The sequence below is a fragment of the Castor canadensis genome, chromosome 17, assembly GCF_047511655.1.
Source record: "Castor canadensis chromosome 17, mCasCan1.hap1v2, whole genome shotgun sequence".
Classification (NCBI taxonomy): Eukaryota; Metazoa; Chordata; class Mammalia; order Rodentia; family Castoridae; genus Castor; species Castor canadensis.
Window position 1 is genome coordinate 22,038,954 of NC_133402.1, and position 21,482 is coordinate 22,060,435.

The 21,482-nt window shown below is 46.8% G+C and overlaps 1 long non-coding RNA gene across 1 annotated transcript; it reads right to left on the reverse strand.

Annotated features, from left to right (window-relative positions):
- Positions 1-4,052: 4,052 nt before the first annotated feature.
- LOC141418558 (uncharacterized) lies at positions 4,053-18,474 on the reverse strand. Its single transcript, XR_012443185.1, has 5 exons — positions 18,357-18,474; positions 17,742-18,053; positions 14,587-14,663; positions 5,839-5,983; positions 4,053-5,697 (listed from the first exon to the last, which is right to left on the reverse strand). It is a non-coding gene; the product is annotated as an uncharacterized lncRNA (long non-coding RNA).
- Positions 18,475-21,482: the final 3,008 nt, after the last annotated feature.

Genomic DNA, 21,482 nt, shown 5'->3' on the forward strand with positions numbered 1-21,482 from the left:
TTACATGAGAGACTTAGGAGAATCTTGGTCTGAGACCAGCCTGAAGAAACGATGCAATACCCTATCTGAAAAATAACTAAAGCAAAAAGGGTTGGGGGGTGTAGTTCACATGGTATTGTGCCTGCCTAGCAAGTCCAAATGCCTAACACAAGGCTGTAAGTTCAAACCCCAGTGCTGGAAAGAAAGAAGGGAATGGAGGGAGGGAGGGAGAAAGGAAAGAAAGAAAGAAAAAAAGAAAGAGAGAAGAGAGAAAAAGAAAGAGAGAGGGAGAGAGAGAAAGAGAAATACCCCAGGATGCTCGCTTTGCTTTTCTGTTCTTTTCTTTTCTTTTCTTTTTCTTTTTTTTTTTTTGTGGTCCTGGGATTTGAATTCAGGGCCTGGTACTAGGCAGATCCTCTAGCACTTGAGCTACACCCCCAGCACTGGATGCTTGCTTTTAAGAATGGGGATGTCCCTTTGTGTGCCCCGTCATCCTGTGTACTGCATCTTATAGACATCATAGCCTGTGAGACAGATTAGGACCGCTTGTTGACTCGCTGAGTGAGAAACACGCAGACACACAGCCACTCACTAGCAGCTGTGGAGGAGCGGGCAGCAGGGGAAGAGGTTTGAGGATTTTCCCTCTGAGCCAGGAAATGCCAGAGTGGCCCTGGGCAGCGGCTCGCCTATCTGGGCTCTTCTGATGTTGGGGTTCCTCCCAGGGCAGGACCTGAGAAGATTAGGGTGCAACAGTCCTAGGTGGTCTGGTCCCTGAGCACACAGCAGGATGGCTCTGTGGGGAGACTCAAAGGACTGTCATGCTTTGCCCAAACATCCATCCACGCAGCAAGGATTTATTGAGCGCCTACTGTATGCCAGGCTCTGCTGAAGTTGCATCAAGAAGCAAAGCAGACTCAGGTTGTAAGAAGTGCTCAAATTGCTTTTGCTGAAAAGCACTGACTCCTTCTTGGGCACATAAATTAACTAAAAACAAAAGAAGCTTGGCCTCCCTGCTTCCATTTTGTATCTGTCTTTGTTCTAAGCCACTTTCTTTGCAGTCACTTTGCAATCACCATGGATTCCAGGAAGGACAGAACTGACAACATCTTTATGACAAGGGACTGAAACTTCCCATAAGGAACAGTGACTTGCAGGACAGGCCACCCCTCCAAGTGAGGACAATTGCCTACAATGATGAGGCTGCACCCTGGAGCAGGAGCAATTATCTCATGGGGACCAGATTGCTCCCCTCAACCAATGACAGAGATGACATCTTCTCCAGAACCCATCTGGAAACCCTTGGACTGAGATAATGATCAGCCAAAACACACCTGTGACTGGATGTTTATGCTTACCTTTGTCCCCTGCACCGCCCCCCCCCCCCACCTAACTCTTGTCTACTTCAGCCTATAGCTCAGGAGCAGGTGCAGGATGACAGGGCATTCATTCCTCTACTTCCCTCTCTGAAAGGTAGCTCAGTTCCGGGTCCTCTCCCAGAGGCGTCCCTGCCCTGCCCCTTGGGATGTGGAAGTAATGGCTCCATGGCTGCTGGCCCCCTCTCACACTGCTCTCCACAGTCCACCCTCACATTTGTGATCAATCTCTGTCTCAGTAAATCCTTCTCGATTTACACTTATTTGAATACGCCATCTGTTTTCTGAGCAGAACCTGACTCATAAACTCCCTCTCTGCATCCCTTCTCGTTTACTCTGTGAAGAAACTAATAGCAAAGTCACAAATTCCATCCTCAGTCCACACCTGGCCCAGGGACATGTCTTCTTGGCCTGCATTATATTGGGCCTTCCTAGTTTATATTTGGAAGAGTAGTTGCTGTATATAAAAAAAAATCAAGGTATTTCAAATTAAAAAAAAAAAACTCAGCTTCTCTTGAAAAGTCAGAGTTGTTGGCAGCCCTCGGCATAACAGTTCTGTGTGGCATCGATGCTTAGAGATGAGTGGCAGGTGCGAGCCCTAAGCCAGAACTGCTTCCCGTTTGCCACAGTCTCCACTGCTCCCTGTAGTTTCCTTGATCCTAAGAGTGCATTCCGTTTCCTTTTCTTCTAGTACTTCCGGCACTTTTCTTAGAGTTAAGAGGAAAACGGAACATTTTGTTTTCTTATGTCCAGTAAAAAATGGAAATAAAAGCTACGCCTGGGGAGGCAGAGGTCAAGGCGTGAGCAAATTTCCTGGTAAGAGCAGACACTTTCTGCTGTGTCACGTTGACTCTCCTGCCTGCTCCACTCATTTTTAAAAAATGTTTGGTGGGACTGGGGTTTGAACTCAGGGCTCTGCTCATGCAAAGCAGGTGCTCTACTGCTTGAGCCACACCTCTAGTCCATTTTGGTTTGGTTATTTTGGAGACAGGGTCTTGAGAACTTTTTGCCGGTTCTTGAATTGTGATCCTCTTGCTCTCAGCCTTCCAAGTAGCTACGATCACAGGTGTGAACCACTGCTCCCACTCCACTCATTTTCCTTACCTTTCAAATTCAAAACAGGATTTGAATTGGGAGATTTGAAATAGAGTTTTAGCTAAGTTTCTGTCTGGAAAGAATCAGATGAGAGCTCAGAATGAGAGAGAATAAATGAATTATATTAAATATAAAGAAACTGAGGTCCAGGTGGGCACAATGGCTCACACCTATAACCCAGCTACCAGGGAAGCAGAAAGCAGGAGGAACACGGTTCAAAGCCAGCCCTGGCAAAGCGTTCATGAGACCCCATCAAAAAGCTGGGGAATATTGGTGTTCTTGTCATCCAGGCTACTCAGGAAGCCTATATGGAGGATCAAGATCCAGACCAGCCTGGACATAAACTTGAGATGCTATTTGGAGAAATAACTATAAGTGCAAAGGCCTGGGGGCGTGGCCCAAATGGCAGAGCACGTGGCTGGCAAGCACAAGGCCCAGAGTTCAACTCCCAGGAAGGGAGTTGAAAGGAAGGAAGGAAAGAAGGAAGGAAGGAAAGGAGGAGGGAAAGGAGGGAGGGGGGAGGGAGGGAGGGAGGGATGGTGGCTATCTAACTGGCTCCCCATGCTTCGTTATTATGGAAAGTGCTTCAATAAATACCTGTCTACCTACCTACCTACCTGTGCACACTTTTGTAAATAGCTCCATAAAGCAAATTACTAGAGCTGGAATTGCTTTCTCAATGATAAGGATATTTTAAATTTTGATAGCCAATTCACCGTTTCCACCAATGGGACTGCCTGTTTACATGACAACCTCACCAGCAAGGCATACGATTAATCTTTAATCTTTACCAGACCAAGTGAAAGGCTGATATATTATTATGACTTTGTATTAATTATTATTATGTCTTGCTTATAGACCACTTGTAGTTTGCCTCCTGCAATTTGAGTGTGAATATCCTTTGCCCATTGGGATTGTATAGCTCTTTATCTCTCATACATATTGAAAAGTTCAACTCCAATGAGGACAAGTCATTGAGAGGGGTGGGGGCAAGGCCCAAGCAACAGAGTGCATGCCTGGAAACATGAGGCCTTGAGTTCAATCCCTAATACCAAGAAAAAAGGAAAAAGTGCTTTTGAGAATGACTCCAAGGAACTTCAGAGAGTGTCTGGTCCAAACAGTGATGAAGACAGAATCAATCCAGGGCCCACACCTGATGGTCTGACAGACAAGTAGACAGGCAGACCACAGCCAGGAGGGACCCCTTCTCAGTGGCAAGAGGCCCCCATATTATGTGGCTTCCTCAACCTAAGAGCTTGAATGTCCCAGCAGCTCAGGGAACACGGTCCCAGCGTGAAGACACAAGCCAAGCCGGGAGCCACCAGGGACAATGAGAAAAGCCCGTGTCTCAGAAGTCGGTGACAAGCCTCAAGAAGCAGACCACAAACATTTGCAGTGTAAAAATGTTTCTTCCAGGTAAGAGGCATAACAGGCTGTCTGAGTGGCTCAAGTGGTAGAGCACCTGCCTAGCAAGCATGAGGCCCTGAGTTCAAATCCCAGTACCACCAAAAAATAAATAAATAAACCAAGTAAGAGGTATTGCCTGGAGTTGGGAGTGGAGGAGAGGAAGGGGACAGTGAAGTGGACTCCTTTCTGTGTTGGTAAAAAGGATTGTTTTTATTCAACTATGGAGGCAAGACCACTCCTTTCAGTCATCCCTCTGCATCTGGGGACTGGTTCCAGGATACCTGCAGATACCAAAATTCTTGGCCCCTTATTAAGATGCTGTCATTTTGCATAGAACCTGGCCACATCTTCCCATGGACATTAAATCCTGGGTGACTTTGAATACCCAGTACAGTGAAGATGCTATGGCTATGTAAGCAGTTATACTGTGACCTTTAAGGAATAATGCCAAGAAAGACGTCTGTATGTGTTCAGTACAGACACAATTTTTTTTCAAATCCCTTTGATCCGTGGTTGGCTGAATCCATGATTGTGGAACCCATAAACACAAGTACAAATCTGACTCAAGCCAGATGCATGATTCTCCAAAGGAGCAGCGGGGCAGCTGTGCGTTTAACAAGCACCCAGGTGGTTCACATCAGCAGAGGAACTGCTCGGGGATGATGGTTCCAACGCTGGCCGCACAGTTGGCTCTCCAGGAAGGTGAGGCACAAACCTCACTCGGAACAACTCTCCCTTAGTGGTCTGGAACTAGAGCAGGCACTGGTATCTCTCATTTTTACCTCTGCTGGTGATGGTACCACACCTCCCATGTTGAGAACCACAGGTTTCCAAACCTGTTTAGAAACAGCTTCACCATCTAGACTGAAAAGAATTCAGTCGCAGTCCTCAACTCTGAAAGACGCTGGCAGACCACGTTTAGGATGGGCCCTGGTAATCGATATACCAATGTCCTTCAGCATCTGCTGGAATTGTCCCACAACCCACACCAAAACCTGTGGATTCCCAAGTCCCTTATATGAAGTGATGGCATTTACATGTACCACACAGCCTTCCATACCTGTAAACCATCTCTAGATCACTCATAATACCTAAGGCAACGTGAATTTTGTAGAAATAGTTATTGTATTATTGTGTTGCTATCTAGGGACTAATGACAAGGAAGAAGTCTGGGTGTTCAGTGCAGACACTTTTTGAATATTTACAGTCCTTATGTGGTTGAATCCGTGGATATGAACCGCATAGATATGGAGTGCTGACTCAGTTACACCATCACCTATGGTAGCTGCAACACTCAGGGGGACTGCTAACCTGGTCGACTCACAATTTGGAATTCCCTCCCAGGAAGACAAGGCCAAGCCATGCATTAATACAACCAAGACCAGATGTGAGAAAGCAGCAGACATAGAGGGGGAAATGGGGCGTGCACACGTGTGAATGTGCACATGTATGTGAGCGTGGAATGCATGTGTGTGTGCATGTGGGGGGAGTGTGTGGGTGTGCACACTTGTGCTTGTGTTTGTGTGTGAGTGTGGGGGTGGAAGTGGGGCAGGAAAATGCTGTTGGGGAGACCCCTCACCCACCACTGGGGTGGTTTACCTTGAACTCACAGGTTGTTGACCCAAACCCTTATTCTGTGGAAGCACAACAAAGAGGTATTAGCTGGCAGAATTTTTTCTCTTGTTATTTATGTATGTATTCATTCGTTCATTCATTCGTTCATCTATGGCAGGATTTCAATATGTTACCCAGGGTAGCCTTGAACTCTCAATCCTCCTGCCTCTGCCTCTGCAGTAGCTAGAATCACAGGTATGCACTTCGTGCCCGGCTCTTTTTGTCTCATCTTAAAAAAAAAGAAAATCCACCTGTAGTATGGTAACTGGTCCACACAAAGCCCTCCCTTTGTTCCACTGGACCCTGCCCCTACCTCCCCTCTTTCCCACACCAGCGACAACACAACATTGGGGTTTTAGGATCCACCCACCTCTGTTCCTTTTTGCGCAGCTCTCTCACTGCAGTTCAGAGCTCCAGGCTTGCCTTTCCACTCTCCCAGTGATGACACCGAGACCACCACGACAATCCAGGCTGTGGGAATGGTTCCCATCCATGGCTCCTTTACCACATGCCCCCTGGTGCAGAGGGAGTGAATTCTGGATTGGATCTAGTATATCCAGAATTGCCCACCCCACCCCCCGCAGAACCTAAGGCTCCTAGAAACACTCTTCCTCACCAAAACTCAGCACCCTCGACTTTTAACTTTGCCTAGAGATGTAAAGAGACATCTAGTGATTATTTTAATTTGCATTTCACGCATGACTCATGAACTCGAGCCTCTTCCATATATGCCTGTCTGCCCTGTCAAACTTTCTTGTATACGTACTACTCACCTCTTGTGAGGTGGGCACCTGTCACCTCACAGGTCCCTGCAGATGCTTGGGTGCTCTCATGTTTCCTCCTCACTGTGAGTGTTCAGGAGAAGGTGTGCATTTGGCATTGACTCTAATTGGCTCCTCAGGGTATGGAGGCACATTCCTTTGTTGGGTGCCATTGTTCATTCCTTTAAATGGCAGAGCCTCTGACATGCTTAGGTAGAACTAAACTACCATGCTCCGTAGCCTGGACTCAATTTCCCATGTGCAGCCTCCCCTTCCTCTTGGACCTAACCCTGTGTGACTCCAGTTGCCTGTGTATTAGTCAAGCTTTCTGTCGTGCTCCCTTTGGGCTTCTATAATAAATTAGCAGTGGCTGCATAGCTGTCTGAGTCTGTTCTTGCTGCTATAACAAAATGTCTTGGGCTGGGTAATTTACAAGCAGGAAAAATGTATTTCTCACTGTTCTGGAGCCTGGCAAGTCCAAGATCAAGGTACAACCATCTTTGGTATTGGTGAAGATCTAGCCTCTGCTTTCAAGATGGTATCTTGAACAATGTGTACCCACATGGTGGAAGGATGAGAACGAATGAGCACCAGGAAAAGCTTTTTTTTTTTTTTAAACAAGCACATTCATATCATTCACAGAGGAGGAACCCCATGACCTAATTACCTCCTAAAGTTCCCACCTCTTAGTACTGCTGCACAGAGGATTAAGTTGCAACATGAATTTTGGAGTGACACAAACATTCAAACTGCCACAGTGGCTTAAGCCACAGCATTTATTTCTCACAGTCTAGAGGTTGGAAGTCCTTGATCAGGATGCTGGTAGACCCACTGTCCAATGAGAGTCCTGTTCCTGGTTTACAATGGTCATCTCATATTGTCACATCGGGAAAAGAGCTATCTAGCCCTGTGTCCCTTCTTATGGGATTGCTAAATCCATTCACAAGGCCCCTTCCTAGTGACCTAATCACCTCTGGAAGGACCCACCTCCAAATACCATCACACTAGGGGTAAGGATTTGAACACAGGAATTTGGAGGGTGGGGACCCACCAGCATCGTTCTGCTGCAGTTCTCTGGGATGCAAACAACAGCGAAACATGGAGAAAGTGGCAGGCAACTCCTGGCCATCAGAGAGTCCAGGAGGTTTTGGACATCTAACCCCCAGCAAAGACAGAAGCCAGGGAAATCCACGGGCTCTCAGCAGTGGGATTATGTACCTTCCCTCCAGAGCAGTGGTCCCCAAAGTACTGGGCACATGTAGGCAGTGACAGGACCCCCACACACACTGAGATATAGGAAGAAAATATGCAGATTTCTATTTCCACTTAGTTTTCCCTTGTTTTAATTTTTTTCCTACTTGTTTATGCTTTATAACAAAATACATTGTAATAAGTATCACATTTGTACAACTTGGAAATAAACATGTATTCTTACCGGGTGTGGGGGTAATATGTGCCTGGTCCTTGCTATGTAAAATGTTGTCTAGAGCATCACATGGGCCCCGCCCACACCTGCATCTTCCCACCTGCTCCATTATCACGAATCCAACTTTAGGATGGGCAATTCCATTCCCTCATCCTCTTCCTTTCTCGGGCCTCTTCCCCCCATCTCTAGTTTAAAAACAAGCTTCTGTGGCTGTGAGTGGACACAGACAGGGACAGAGTGTCAAGAGGGATGGTTAAGAGAGATTGAGTGCTTCCCTTACGAGAATGAGTATAACCTTATTTTCTTATCGCTCACTTCCCCTGGTAATTTGATTTACTTACATTGATCTATGTTCCTTATGAGTGGTCACAGCCACTACTCCTGCGAGTGGGTACCTGGATTCCATGAGCTGGGAAAAGCAAACCCATTGTTCTGGTGGAAGGAATTTGTGTCTGAGCAGCCTAGTCACAAAGGCACAGGTGTGGCAGCCATTGGCACCACCTCACCACGACTCACATCTTCTGTTGGCATCACTCAGAATTGCTTTATGTGTTCCAAGGAAATGCCCAGCAAAGCCTGGTTCAACAACTTAGGCAACTGAACACTGCTTCCTCCCCCACGCCAAATGCTTGTTCCCCCCACACCACCAAAAGATAAAAATACAGGCACGTTATTACTTCAAGTTCAAGTGCACTGCATTCTTAAGGTCAGTGGAGAGTCGGAGCTCTGTCTCCTGAGGACAAGAATGGGTTATTAGGCCTTGTATTTGCCCTGGGGCAAGGATTTGTGTTCACTACCCCATGGGGGGGGGTTGTCATTTGAGGTACCCTTGCATCATAGGATAAATAACACCTAAAAGGAGTTAGACTTTTGTGCTGGTTCTAGGACCTAATGGTATGTTAGCCAATTAAGCCATCCTTCACCACCTGTGGAGTCTTCCCAACTCTTCCCCCTAACTGCTCACTTTCCCGACTGCCTTTGTGCCATAGTTACGATGGCTTTGAAATCTGCCTTGTGCCACAGGCCTGGGCACACTGGGCATCGTGGCCTGGCTTTGCAAGGGGCTGTGTCTCTCTGTAGGTAGCCATACCCCAAAGGCCTGCAGCCTCCTTATAAAAGAATTGGTTGACCATGTGGAATTACCTTAAATTCTCCTAATTTAAGGTAATTAAGCTCCATAATTCTAAACCTCCCCCCCAACACTGTGACTTTCCTTATAAGGTAGACGAGGTTTTATAAGCAGATTTTGAGCTGTTAGGTTTGTCTGTAAAGGATTAGATTTTAGGAAATAAATTCCCTGTTAGGATTTTTGACAGTAGAGAAAAAAATTCTTTCGAGAAATGGGGCATCCAGAGGAATCCCAGGTAACAGTAGGGTGCCCAGTGCTGCAGGGCAGTGACTCTTCCCACTTGGGTTGCTGCCCAAACAGCGTACACGTGCCTGACGCGTGTCCCTCCTGACGTAGAGGTTGCTGGGCTTTCTGGCGAGAATCAACTCAGAATTTCGCCCCGACACTGTCTATATATCTGTAACTAGTGGGGTTTTTCCTGGGACCTGATAATCTGAAGATGTCCTGGAGATGGCTGAGAGTGGAGGTGAGCCATTCTTCTAGGTGACAGCAACACTAACCAGTTAATCTAGGTAGAACGAACACTGATAAGCACCATCTATTTAATCTAGGAGTGATCACTGATAATGGCTAACACTCCTCCAGGGTTTTTTCTCTCTCTATGGGCAGCAGGCTAGTTAAAACTTCATCTTCCCCTTCCCACCCCCACACCACGGTGACCTTCCCGACCACATCTCCAGATCAGGTTTCACTGTGAAAAAACAAGTGATCTCCTTTTTCACCTGGTTTCACTACTAAGAAAAACTCTGGGGAAAAAAGCCACTTCCCACCAGCATTACTTCCAGCTCCCCAAACGTTCACATCGATTAGCTGAGCAGAAGTTGAGATGAACCTACTGCCTAAGTACTCCATGCTTCCTGAAAACGGTGGTCTGCGGTTGTACAGAATGCTTTTTCCAAATGTCTGACAGCTTTGTGCTTAAATCCTCCACTCGGCATTTCTAATCCAATATCCTGCCTCAGGAGCAAGAAGAATCTAGTTTACTTTCTTGTACTATTTCAGCTTTCATTCCGTAACAAAATGCCTGAAGCAGGGTATTTATAAAGAAAAGCGGTTTTTTGGCTCCCAGTTTTAGAGGCTGAAGGTCCAAAGAGCATAGCACTGGCTCTGGCAAGTGCCCATGACAGATAGCAGAAGCACAGGTGGGAGTCAGAGCCCACATCACCAGATGTGAATCCAAAAAGACTAGGGTCCCTCAATCCTTCCCCAGCCCCTACCCCAACTGACCTAAGCACCTCCCACTAGGTCCTGCCTCTTAAAGGTCCACCAACTCAACACCACCACACAGGGGACCTTTGAGGAGAAAACACATTTAAACCCTACTACCATTTCTGCTTTCACTAACAGAAACAGGATGGTTTGCAGTTCTTTGGTTTCTAAGATTCACAGAGAAGAAACAGCAGCAGGACGATGCATATATATTTGTTCACTCACTCAACAAACATTCATGTTAAGCACACATGGTACCAGGGTTCTAGAAAGAAAGTTGGAAGAAAACAGTCCCTGGCTACAGAAAAGTAAATTCCTGAGCCAGACCAGGCATCAGAGACCTGAGAAAAATTGCTAAAAAATAAAGATTCCCGATCCTTATCCCCGATGGTCTAGAGGTGGGGTCCCCAAGAATGTCCTAAGAAAGGACCCAGCAGATTCTGACACAGCTAAGCCTAGTGGTCACTAGAGTGGGAAACCCCACCTGAGTCAGGCTACAGGGAAGAAACCATGCCAGACAGTGGGATAGGACAAGGAGGTTCTGTGAGAAATGTCAAATCACCAGCCAGAATTCAGCTGGAACTCAGAGTCACACCACTTACTGTGATGGGGGAGTTTGGTGTAAGGAATTTTAAATAAGGAATAAAGATGATAACCAGGGAACTGGAAGAGGAAAAAGAAAATTCCAAGGTACCCAGAGGTCTACCCTGTAGGAAGCAGCTACCTCCACCAGGGTTGGGGCAAGAAGGAAAGAGGTTGGAGTTGTTAAAATCCAGAAATACGTCAGGACTGGTGGTGCATGCCTGTAATACCAAAAATGCATAGGTAGGAGGATCATGGCCCCAGGCCAGCCCCATGGAAAAACACAAGTCCCTACCTGAAAAATAACTGAAGTGTAAAAGGGCCAGACGTGTGGTTCAAGCGTGAGAGCACCTGCCTAGCAAGTTTGAAGTTGAGTTCAAACTTCAGTATCCCAAGCCTCTGGGAAGGATGGGACCAGGTAGCTGGTGCTGGTGCTGGAGTTTTCAATGAGAATGGTTCTGTAAGCTTCAGAAAAAAACCCAGACCAGATCTGGATGAGAAATCTGGTTAAAGAAATGCCTACAGGAACGGGAAGCCAATAGGAAGAAGCAAGTCCTCTTTCCTACTCCAGCCTCAAGTCTCCTTCTGGAGCCCCCTAGAGACCAACATGGGTCAACCAGCAAGTCTAACAGAACTGTAGTTGATAGTCCCATGAATGTAGAAGAGTGGGTTTAGAGGCAAGGGACAGTAAGTTAAAAGTGGCACCATGGATGAAAATAAGAAAGGTGAGTTTATTAGGCAGGCATCACGCTTCATGAGCACTTTGAAAATGGAATTTCATTCAATCCTCACAATCCTATAAGGATGAAGCCCAGAGAGGTCAATTCAGCTGTGAAAGGCCACACAGTCACTGAAGCAGACAGATGAGTCTTCATTTATTCTGTGAGTTGGCTCCAGCCTTCACAAGGACTCAAAGTAGAATGCCGTCCTCCCTTCCCTACATTTCCCTGGCCTGGCTTCTGTTCAGCCATTCAATGAATCCATTTCAATGGATTTCATCCATTGAAAGGCTGCTCCCCAGATATAACTTAGTTCTATAAAAGGTAAGCTTTGCCAGGCATGGGAGCACACACCTATAATCCCAGCACTCAGAAGGTGGAGGCAGGAGAATGGCAAGGTTGAGGCCAGTCAGAACTACATAAAACCTATCTCAAAATACAAAAACACAAAAACAAATAAATAAACGGTAGATTTTCCCTGTCTGGGTTTTTTGCGTTTACCAGGACTTCCATGTAACTGAGTGCCATTGATTGCTGTCCCAGCTGGATGGATTGAGGGGGAGGGCAAGTTATAGCTCAGAAAGTTGAGTGCCCCCCCACCAGAGGACACACAAAAGCCCCCCCCACACGCTCCATTACTGTCTCGGCCCACGCCCAGGGCTGTGGCCAGCATCCTAAAGGACACTGAAGGTCGGAAAAATGTTCACTGGTGCAATGACAAGGACAGAGGAAAGTCATGGCAAAAATGGACAGCATGCCTGGAGCCAGACATCAGGCCCCTGGACTCCAGTACAGGAGAGTAATGCTGGTGACAGCAGCACTGTCACTGGACCTGAGAGAAGGCTGCGGTGCGCTCGGTGGCCGTGGACCACCTCACCCCGAGTCGGGCAGCTCAGAATCAGCTCTTCCATCCTCCTGGCTCCCTGCACTAGAAACACAAACCTCAAACTCCTTGCTCTCCCCTCACCCTACGCCCGGCTTTGTCTTTCTCAGGATTTCTTAGAGTTGGCCAAGCCGTCTTCACCAACTTCCTACGTCCACGCTAAGCTGGAGTCAGCTCCCACTTGTGTAGAAGCAGTTCTTACCTAGGGGACATGCTGCCAGCTGGCTCCTCAACCCAGTGGTCATTCTGTCACTTGGTTTCTTGCCAACTGGGCCCCGCTGACCACAGCTTCCATTTTGAAATACTCCCTTCCTTTGGCTCCCGAGACTTTAATGTGGATGGAAGTCCATCCCGCTCTGCGCTCGGCATGGGTGACAGTTCCGTAGTCCCAAGCACGAGAAGCCAAGTCTGGGAAGAGTGAATCTCTCGAGAGGCTTTGAGCTGTCTGTGCCAGGCAGCTGGTCCCATGGCTCCATGTCTCCCCGCTCCCTGTGCCCACACTGTGAGTGACCCTGTAGCCAAAGCCATGGTACATTAGAAGTCGTGACAGGACAGAGCCTGGAAACAGCATGGCACTTTCTACTCTCCTCCTGCCTCTCTGCCTTTGTCTGCAGAGTGTGTCCTGCCAGCCTGCTGAAAGCTGGGTCCCCCAGTTGTCCCAGCTGAGGTCATCCCGGACCAGCTAACCAACCAGACAGGTGAGAAAATCTCCTGGAGGTTACTTGACCTTCATCCAGATGCAGACTCATGAGTGAACATGAGACCAGAAAAGGCACTTTGTGATCCGCAGATTCATAAGCTACTTAAACGTCCCACGCTTTAAGTCACTACATTGAGATGACTTATTACCCAGCATTCTTTTGGCACTAAATAACTTATATATGGCATCAAAGGCAAAGCCAAGAGCCAGACTCCTGGCAGGACAGGAAGAGCAGCTCTCAGGCCGCGGGACAAGCAGTGGTTCTGAGGACCCACTAGGGCTCACATTTTTCCTTTTCTCTCCCTTCCAGCCCATGCTAGAGGACCAGCTCCTTTCCTTCCTCTCAACCATTAAATCCCAGAAAAGAATCTGATTGGCCCAGCTTGGAACTGGTACCCACCTCCAGCACCTTGATTGACAACCCCACACAAACCAGGCATAGTTCCCTAAAGGAACATGGAAGTGCCTGGATTCCAGGCAGGCCGGAGCAAGAAAAGTCCATACAAATGCTGTCTTTTCATCAGGTTTCATAGCATCCACTTGTCCCTGTGCCCATTCACTGGGAGCACTGGCCAGGGGTGGATGACAGATTGAGCATCCAAAAGATTCTCCAACAGTTGGAATCATGGCCCAAAGCTAGCACGATGGAATTAAATACAGATTAACGGGAAGGCCTTGACATGCGTCCAAAGGAAATGACAGCTGGTACAGAACATAAGTATGCTGGCACTAATGGTGGTTTGTGTGGAAAGATAAGAGGTTCAGAGGGAGCCAACAGTGGAAGAAGATGGACAAGAATGGCCACCGAGGCTGGGCTCTGGAAAGGGGCTCTCTATGAATAATAATGGACTGAGTAGCTCGCACACCCCAAGCACCTCAGTCAATCAACTTTCTGCACAGTGTTCTTGGCCCCACTTTCCAGGTGAGGTAGGTGAGGCAGGAGAAGTCAAGTAACTCATAAAGGTCACACTGCTGTGATGGAGCCAGGTACACGACTCCAAATCTTTGCTCACCACCACTCGCTAGTCCAGCTCCCACTGAAATCGAAGGCCAGGACATGTGGTCTTATTCTGGATGAGTCAAAGCAGATAGAGTCTCACACCATAGGCTGCAAGTGCCCTCCCCGCCCTGAGAGGCAGGATGTTGCTCAAGGTGCAGCTGCAGCCCCACTGAGCCCCACTGGCTTGTTTTTTAAAAAGGCAGTGTTTCTCGCCAGCTGCTGGCAGGGCTGAGCAGCAGTTTGTTAGGACTTCATTTGGAGTGTAAATTGTTGCTGCTTTAAAAAAAAAAAAAAAGGCTCTTGCAGAGCAGCTCCGCAGGGATGGCCCAATCCACAGTGCTGGGCCTGCGAGGTTTGACTAAATCATTGACTTCCCTCCGGAAGGAGCAGCACCACTAGCAGCGCTGCTCTGTGCACCTCAGCTGCTTGGCTTTGACCTGGAGGGCAGAGGTGCCGAGATTGCCTCCTGTCTGCTGTCTCTGCACACGCACGCACACACATATACAGGCAGACACGTGCACAAGCGCACATGCTTGTGTGCACACGTGCAATGTGCACACGTATGCATGCGCATATGCGCACACATTCAGACACACCCATGCACACATGAGCCCACATGTGTGCAAACATACACTCACACACCATTGACTTCCCAAGGGCCCCTGGCACTCTGTCCCTGGAAGGTCTGAGCCCAAGTGCACTTGCTTACCTTGTGTTTTGGTTGAGGGTTCAGTGGCTACTGTAAGCCTCATCTCCAGAGTCAGCAGGTCCAAGTCCAAAGGTGACCTTGAGTTCAGGTTGCCAGATTCAGCAAGGAAAATACCAAACACACTGTTAGATTTAAATTTCTGATCAACAGTGAATGACTTTTGGTAAAGGGGGAGGACCTGGGTCACCTGAGACCGTCCCCCGTGACTCAGATTTGAGTTCCCCTCCTCTCCGTGGTTCTCAAAGCCTCCATCTGTAAGTCTGAGATAATAAGAGTTCCTCCTCATGAAGTTCGTGTGTGTAAAATGCCTACCACGCTGCCGGGCACATCGATCCTCCTGTGGTCAATAAATGGTAGCAGCTGCCACTGACACCAGCCCTTGTCCTGGGTAGCCAGGAAGCAGTGGGCAGAAGGACAGCAAGGCCCCAGAGAGAGCCCAGGGGAAGTGTTCGCCCACTTGGAAGCTGGAGCATGGACGCTGAGTCCCACTGTGTTCCCAGGAAGGGACTAGCAGCTGTCTCAGGGAAGCCAGGATAATGACCACATCGCACGTTGTTGTTTGCTTACTGGAATTTTCAAGAAGATCACCTGGGGCTGAGTGAGTGAATCCATTATTGCCACAATCATGATGCTGTGTAACAAACCATTGCAGAGTTCAGCGATTTACTACACAAGGTCATGAGTCTGCAGGTCATGGCCCCGGCTGTGTACTTATCCCAGGCCAGCACACAGGGCTGCAGCCACGTGGGAGAGAATTCTTTCCCATGGGGAGTCATCAGGGAGAAGTGACATGGAGCCACAGCAAACAGTGCGATTACTGAAAGGCTCTGCTCAGCTAAGCCCCTAATAGTCCATCGTAGGCCAAGGCCTGTGGGGAGGGGAAGTACAGCCTCCAGTGGGAGGTGGATGGGCATCACAGCAGGTGTGCAAGAAGTATTTGTGTGATGACCGAGATGACCTAACAGCAGAGCACGGTCCCGTCACACTCCCTCTGTCTCATCTGGAGGACTTCTCTCCCAACTGTTTTCTGACTCTACTCCTTCCTCTGTTCCTTTGTGTGTGTGTGTGTGTGTGTGTGTGTGGTACTGGGGCTTGAACTCAGGGCCTACATCTTGAACCACTACACTGGCCGTTTTTCTGAAATAGAATCTCTATTTGCCGGGGCCAGGCAGATCCTCCTGATCTCTGCCTCCTGGCTTGCTCTCTCTGTGATCCTAGCCAGGATCACAGGTGTGAGCCAGAAGCTTCTGGCTCCTCTGTTTCTTTTCAGCCTCTGTAGACATATAGAAGGAAGGGAGGGGGAGGAGAAAAGAAGGGAGGGAGGAAGAGGAAAAATGACAATACAAAACCTCAGAGGGGCATGTAGATTTGTGGTAGAGCCTAGTATGCGCAAAGCCCTGGTTCCATCCCCAACACCCCAAAAATAAAATCTCTCTCAACCTTACTTCCTCACTGCCCACCCCTTCAAGACAATATACACTGATTTTAAAGATCAATCTAAAACATCAGCAAGCTTTACATTTCACCCACCAGACAGGCAAAAAAATGAGACTTTGATAAAACAAGGTGTTCCCAGGGTATGGCACACATTCCCAGTGAGGATGTAGCCTGTTTGGATAAAAGTCTGAAAATATCTATGAGAATTTAAAATACGCTTACTCATTGACTCAGCAATTCTGCTTCTAGGAATTTATCCAATGAACGTCTTTGCACATATTTTTTGTAAAAAGATTGTAGAACAATGGCCATTACAGCAGTGTTTGCAAAAGTAAAAAGCTATCTATAAGTATGATATAGTCATATAACAAAGCACTGCTTGAGCATTAAAAGAATGGAGTTGATCTATAAGTTATGACTTAGGAAGTTCTCGAGAGATAGCACACTGGGGAGAGGCAATGAGAGGCATAAAGAATATGCTGTGTGTGTGTGTGCATGTGTGCCTGTGTGTATGCATGTGTGTGTGCGTGTGTGCGTGTGTGAGTGCCTGTGTGTATGCATGTGTGAGCATGCGTGTGTGCATGCCTGTGCATGCATGTCTGTGTGTGTGTACCTGTGTGTGGGCCTGTGTGTGCGCCTGTGTGTGCATGCCTGTGTGTATGCATGTGCATGTGTGTGTGTGTGTATGTGTGCTATATTACACAGATCATTTCTATAAGGATGCATTAGAAGCTGCCCACCATGGCTGCCTCTTAGGGACACAACTAGGAAGGATGGAGGTTTCTGGAATGGTAAAGAGACAAATTCTCATAGAATTCTTCATTTTCTTGACTACTTTCCCACATGCATTAATTTCTGTCTTAATTTTTAAAGTAATGTTAGAAATATTTGAGGGCCAATCAAAAAATATTTTAAAGGATTTTTCCTAGTTATAACATTCTGGCAACAATGCAAAACCAGTGCTTTCCAAAAGACAAAGACACCTGTGCGTCCACAGCCCTGGCCACGCATTGGTGGATATTCAGCTGTGATTTTCAGTGTGCCTATGCCTGTTTTCTTGCCAGATGCAAGTGTTTCGTGTCCTTTTGTAAAACAGCAACGTGCAAGCATAATATAGACCACGGTTTCTCAACTCCTTAAAACCGACCTCCGCAGCACAGTGGCGGAGGCAGACATTCCATAATGCACTTAATCAGAACTCTATCTATCATTGGACATTTGGCTCTATTTTTTTTTTTGACGGTATAGGGTTTGAACTCAGGGCCTCAGGCTTGCTAGGCAGGCACTCTGCCATTTGAGCCACTCCCTCGAGCCCCCTGTTCTAAAGTTTTTACCTGTTCTAAATATTGCTGCAGTGCACAATGTGTATTTTACATCTCAGATTATTTCCTTCGTGAACATTCTTTGCTATGCTAAGCCAAGGGTCAGGGGTAGCTATGTTCGTCTTTATTAATGGAGAAAACATTTATATTAAGGAAAAAGCAAGACATACAATAGTATAATTAATTTGTGCACATGTATGTGTGAGTATATGTATGTGCACACATTTTACATACATGCATAGATCCACATATGTGTATATATGTATAGCTGGATATTCATATGGACACACATAGCTGTATATGAATCTGCATAGGTACAAAATAAAAGATTGAGGTGTATATACCAGGAGGTTTGCAATCTTTTCACAGGTTAGTAGGGAGCAGGGTAATCCTTACCTTCTTCTTTTTGCTCTGTTTTCCAAAATGTCCCCTGCAGTGGACACTGTTCTGTGCCACCCAGGTCCTCTGCAGCTGCTGGGAAGGTGGGCCACTGACAGCTCTCAGCAGAAACAGGGTCACCCACACTTCTTGGAGCCATCTTCATTCAGTGACTGGCTAAAGCTGGCTTGCCAAGACCAGGTCCCTGCCCTTCTTTTTGGCTCCAGAGCCCCCACAGGGTCAGCCAGGGTCTTTGTGGATCCACATCGCAGCCCAATTTCTGTCCTTGTGGCCTGAGCAGCGCACTTCCACGCACGGCCCCCTAGTAAACTGCATGAGGACACCTGTCTTAGAGTCTGCTTTCCAGGGGAACCAGACTACGACATGGGAAAATTACTAACCAGGTAATGAGGAAAGCTCTTATTTAAAAACAGCCTCCTGTTTTTGGTCTAGATGACCTTCCACCATGATCAATGTTCTCACTCCAAAATGGCTAATAATGTCCTTCGCTGTCCGTTCCCAGGTCACGCTGGGAAAGGCACCAAAGGCCATTAATCAATTAGCCTTTTCATCTTTCAGTCAATCCCCTGCCCACAGTGCCTGACCTGACCAGCTGACATTTCCATGACTCACCCGTCACCTTGTGCATGTTAACTGACTTCTTGTTGTCCTAAACTTGGAGGGTTTAATGTCATGTATTAAGCCGGCAGAGCTCAGCCATTCCCTGAGTGCATTTTTATTGACTTTGTAAATCAGACTTCCCACATCAGGGACTGTAACCAGGAAGGAGGTGTTTGTCTGTGAAATTGGCTGGACACAGACCACTGGCTGCAATGATAGCCAGTGATTTGTGGGACCGGATAGACAGGCCGCACGCACTAAGTAGATTAAAATATAACGAAACGCCAAGGCTCCACACCCACCGGGAATGCCAGCAAAGGGCAGCAGGATGTTTGTGAGAAAGAACGGAAAACAAACTCATTCCAACCCTGGAAGGAAGCCCAAAACAGTGTTTTCCTCCCTCTTCCGCCAGCCACAGAGAAAGCAGGAGAATACTAAACACAGCCAGGTCAACAATTTCTGAAACCCTTTAGCAGGAGTTGGAAAGGGTTTGTCTCTCTCCACACCTGTGCTCCTGTACACAAGGCTGCACACACCCACACAGCACTGCAGGAATTGCTTATGAATTGTGTCAACAACTGTGCTCTCACCACTGAAGACAGAGTTGAATGATATCTAGGTGATCTATCCCATGTCCTCATTTCATCTTTTATTACTGTGACTCACTCCTTCCTGGTCACATCCACCAGCCTTTTTGCTGTTACTCTGATACAGTTGCACATCTGGCCTCTGGGCCTTTGCACTTGCTGTTCCTTCTGTTTGCAATGCTCTTCCCCCAGACATCCCCAAGTCTAGCTTACTCACTTCACTCTGGTCTCCAAATACATGTCACCCTCTTAAAGAAGCCTTGCATAATCACTCCATCTGAAATGCAGCCACACTATCGCTCTCACCTCTCCATTCTTTCCTTTTTAGTCATAGGATTTACTGTGAACTCACATCAATTGTATACTTGCATGCACATTGCTTAGTTTAAGCCCTGCTCCTCCAGAGAACAGGATTTTTTTTTTGTCTTTGGTTCACTGCTGTATCCTCAGTGCCTAAAACAATAAGTGCTCAAATATTTGTTGAATGAATGTATTATGAACGCCAGTGACTTTTTTTTTATTTATGCCAAGGGATGAATGCATTCATCTATTTGTTCAACAAATGTTTGCGGAGGTCCATGGTCAGCCAGGCATGCTGAGTGCTACTTTTCCTCTGGCTGTATGATGAGAGGCAGGGACCCACACACACACACATCCATTGCCCCACCGCCATCTGAGGTGCAATTTAGCAATAGTGTCAAGTCAGTTATTGAAAGCAAGTGTCTCTGTGTCTTTTGCTACAGTGAACAGTAAGGTGATTGATCACGATCCCTAAATGTCTTGCTCTGGAACTTGATTCACACGTTTGCATCCTAGGCCCTATTGTCCCTGAACTATCTCTGATCATAACTTCAGGTCTTTCCAAGGCAGAAGCTGACACTTTCCACCCCTGACAGTTTTCTGCTTCAGAAACACATGGCCACTGGAGGTGTGACTCAAGCAGTAGAGCGCCTGCCTAGCAGAAACACATGGCAGCTTAGCCAGAGACTTGAACTACATTTCCCAGCATCCCTTGCAGGCTGGGTGAACATGTGATTAACTTCTGCCCAATGGGATGTGAGCTTAAGTGACCCAGTACCTAGACCAGTGTTGGCCAACAGACTAATGTTATCCACACAGGTGATTTAGAATTTTCTAGTAGCCATATTTTTAACATAAAAAGTGAGACAGAAGAAATTTAACTTTAATACTATATTTCACTTAGCCCAATATCCTCAAAACATTATCATTTCATCATGCAGTCAATATAAAAAAATGAATATGGCAACTTACATTCTTTTCTTCCATCCTTGGTCTTCATTTTACATCAGTAGCACAACCCAACAAAGATGCTGAACTTTCATCAGAAAGAGTGGGTCTGTGTTTTCATTGCATAAAATTTACAGCTGAAAAAGCAAATGCAATATATACCTAGTTGTTCATGCAGACTAAAGAGTACAGTAACTGAACAGGGTATCATTACTAATTGAAATTAAAGCTAATTAAAATTAAACACAAAATTCGCCTCCATGATCTCTCTAGCCACATTTCAAGTGTTCCGTGGTCAAGTGTGGCTACCACGGTGGCAGCATGGGTGTGGGTCCATGATGCACCCCTTCTCCCCGTCAGCCCCATGGCTGGAGATGGAAGTCATGTGTCAGGCTGACAAAGCCATCCACCCACCACTAAATATGAGACGAGTACAAAACAAGCTACCACTCCATTGCAGCCTCTGTATTTTCTGGTCTGTTTGTTGAAGTTTAGCCTATATCCTAGATATTCACCTTACAGCATGTTTGTTTCACTGTTTGGTAAGCCACTGGAGACTTCCAGCACCTTTACCCCCAAACCTCCACCCTGGTTTCATCTCCCAAAATAATAAGTACTATCAATAATACCACCAGCACTGTATCTTACACTTTCTGCTTTCTTCAGTCACTCCCCAATGTCCCAGGATACTTACTGTCTAGTATCTCAGCAAATTTTCAACCTGGTCTCCATTGGGAACCCAGGATGGGTAGAGAATGCCTGGGTTTGAATTCAGGTTCCACTACTTTGATGGTTAATTTCATATGTTAACTTGCCTGGGTCACAGGGTGCCCAGACATTTGGTCAAGTATTATTCCAGGTATGTCTGGGATGATGTTTCTGATGAGATTGACATTTGTATATGCAGACTGAGTAAAACAGACTGTCCTCTGTAATATGGGTGGGCCCCATCCAATCAATGGAAGGACTGCTTAGAACAAAAAAGTTGACCATCCCACAAGTAAGAGGATTTCTTCTGCCTAACGGCCTTTGATCTGAAACATTGAAGGGTTTTTTTCCTGCCTTCCAACTCAAACTGAATTCAGTTCTTTCTGGGTGCCAGTCTTCCAGTATTCAGACAGTAACTCCACCATGGCTCCCCTAGGTTTTTAGCTTGCTAACTGCAATCTAGGTACTTCTCAGCTTCCAGAACCATATGAACCAATCCATTAGAATGAATGAATGGCCTGTTGATTCTTTTATTTCTCTGGAGAACCCCAACACTAACTATTAACGGACTGTGAGACACCACTGTGCCTCAGTT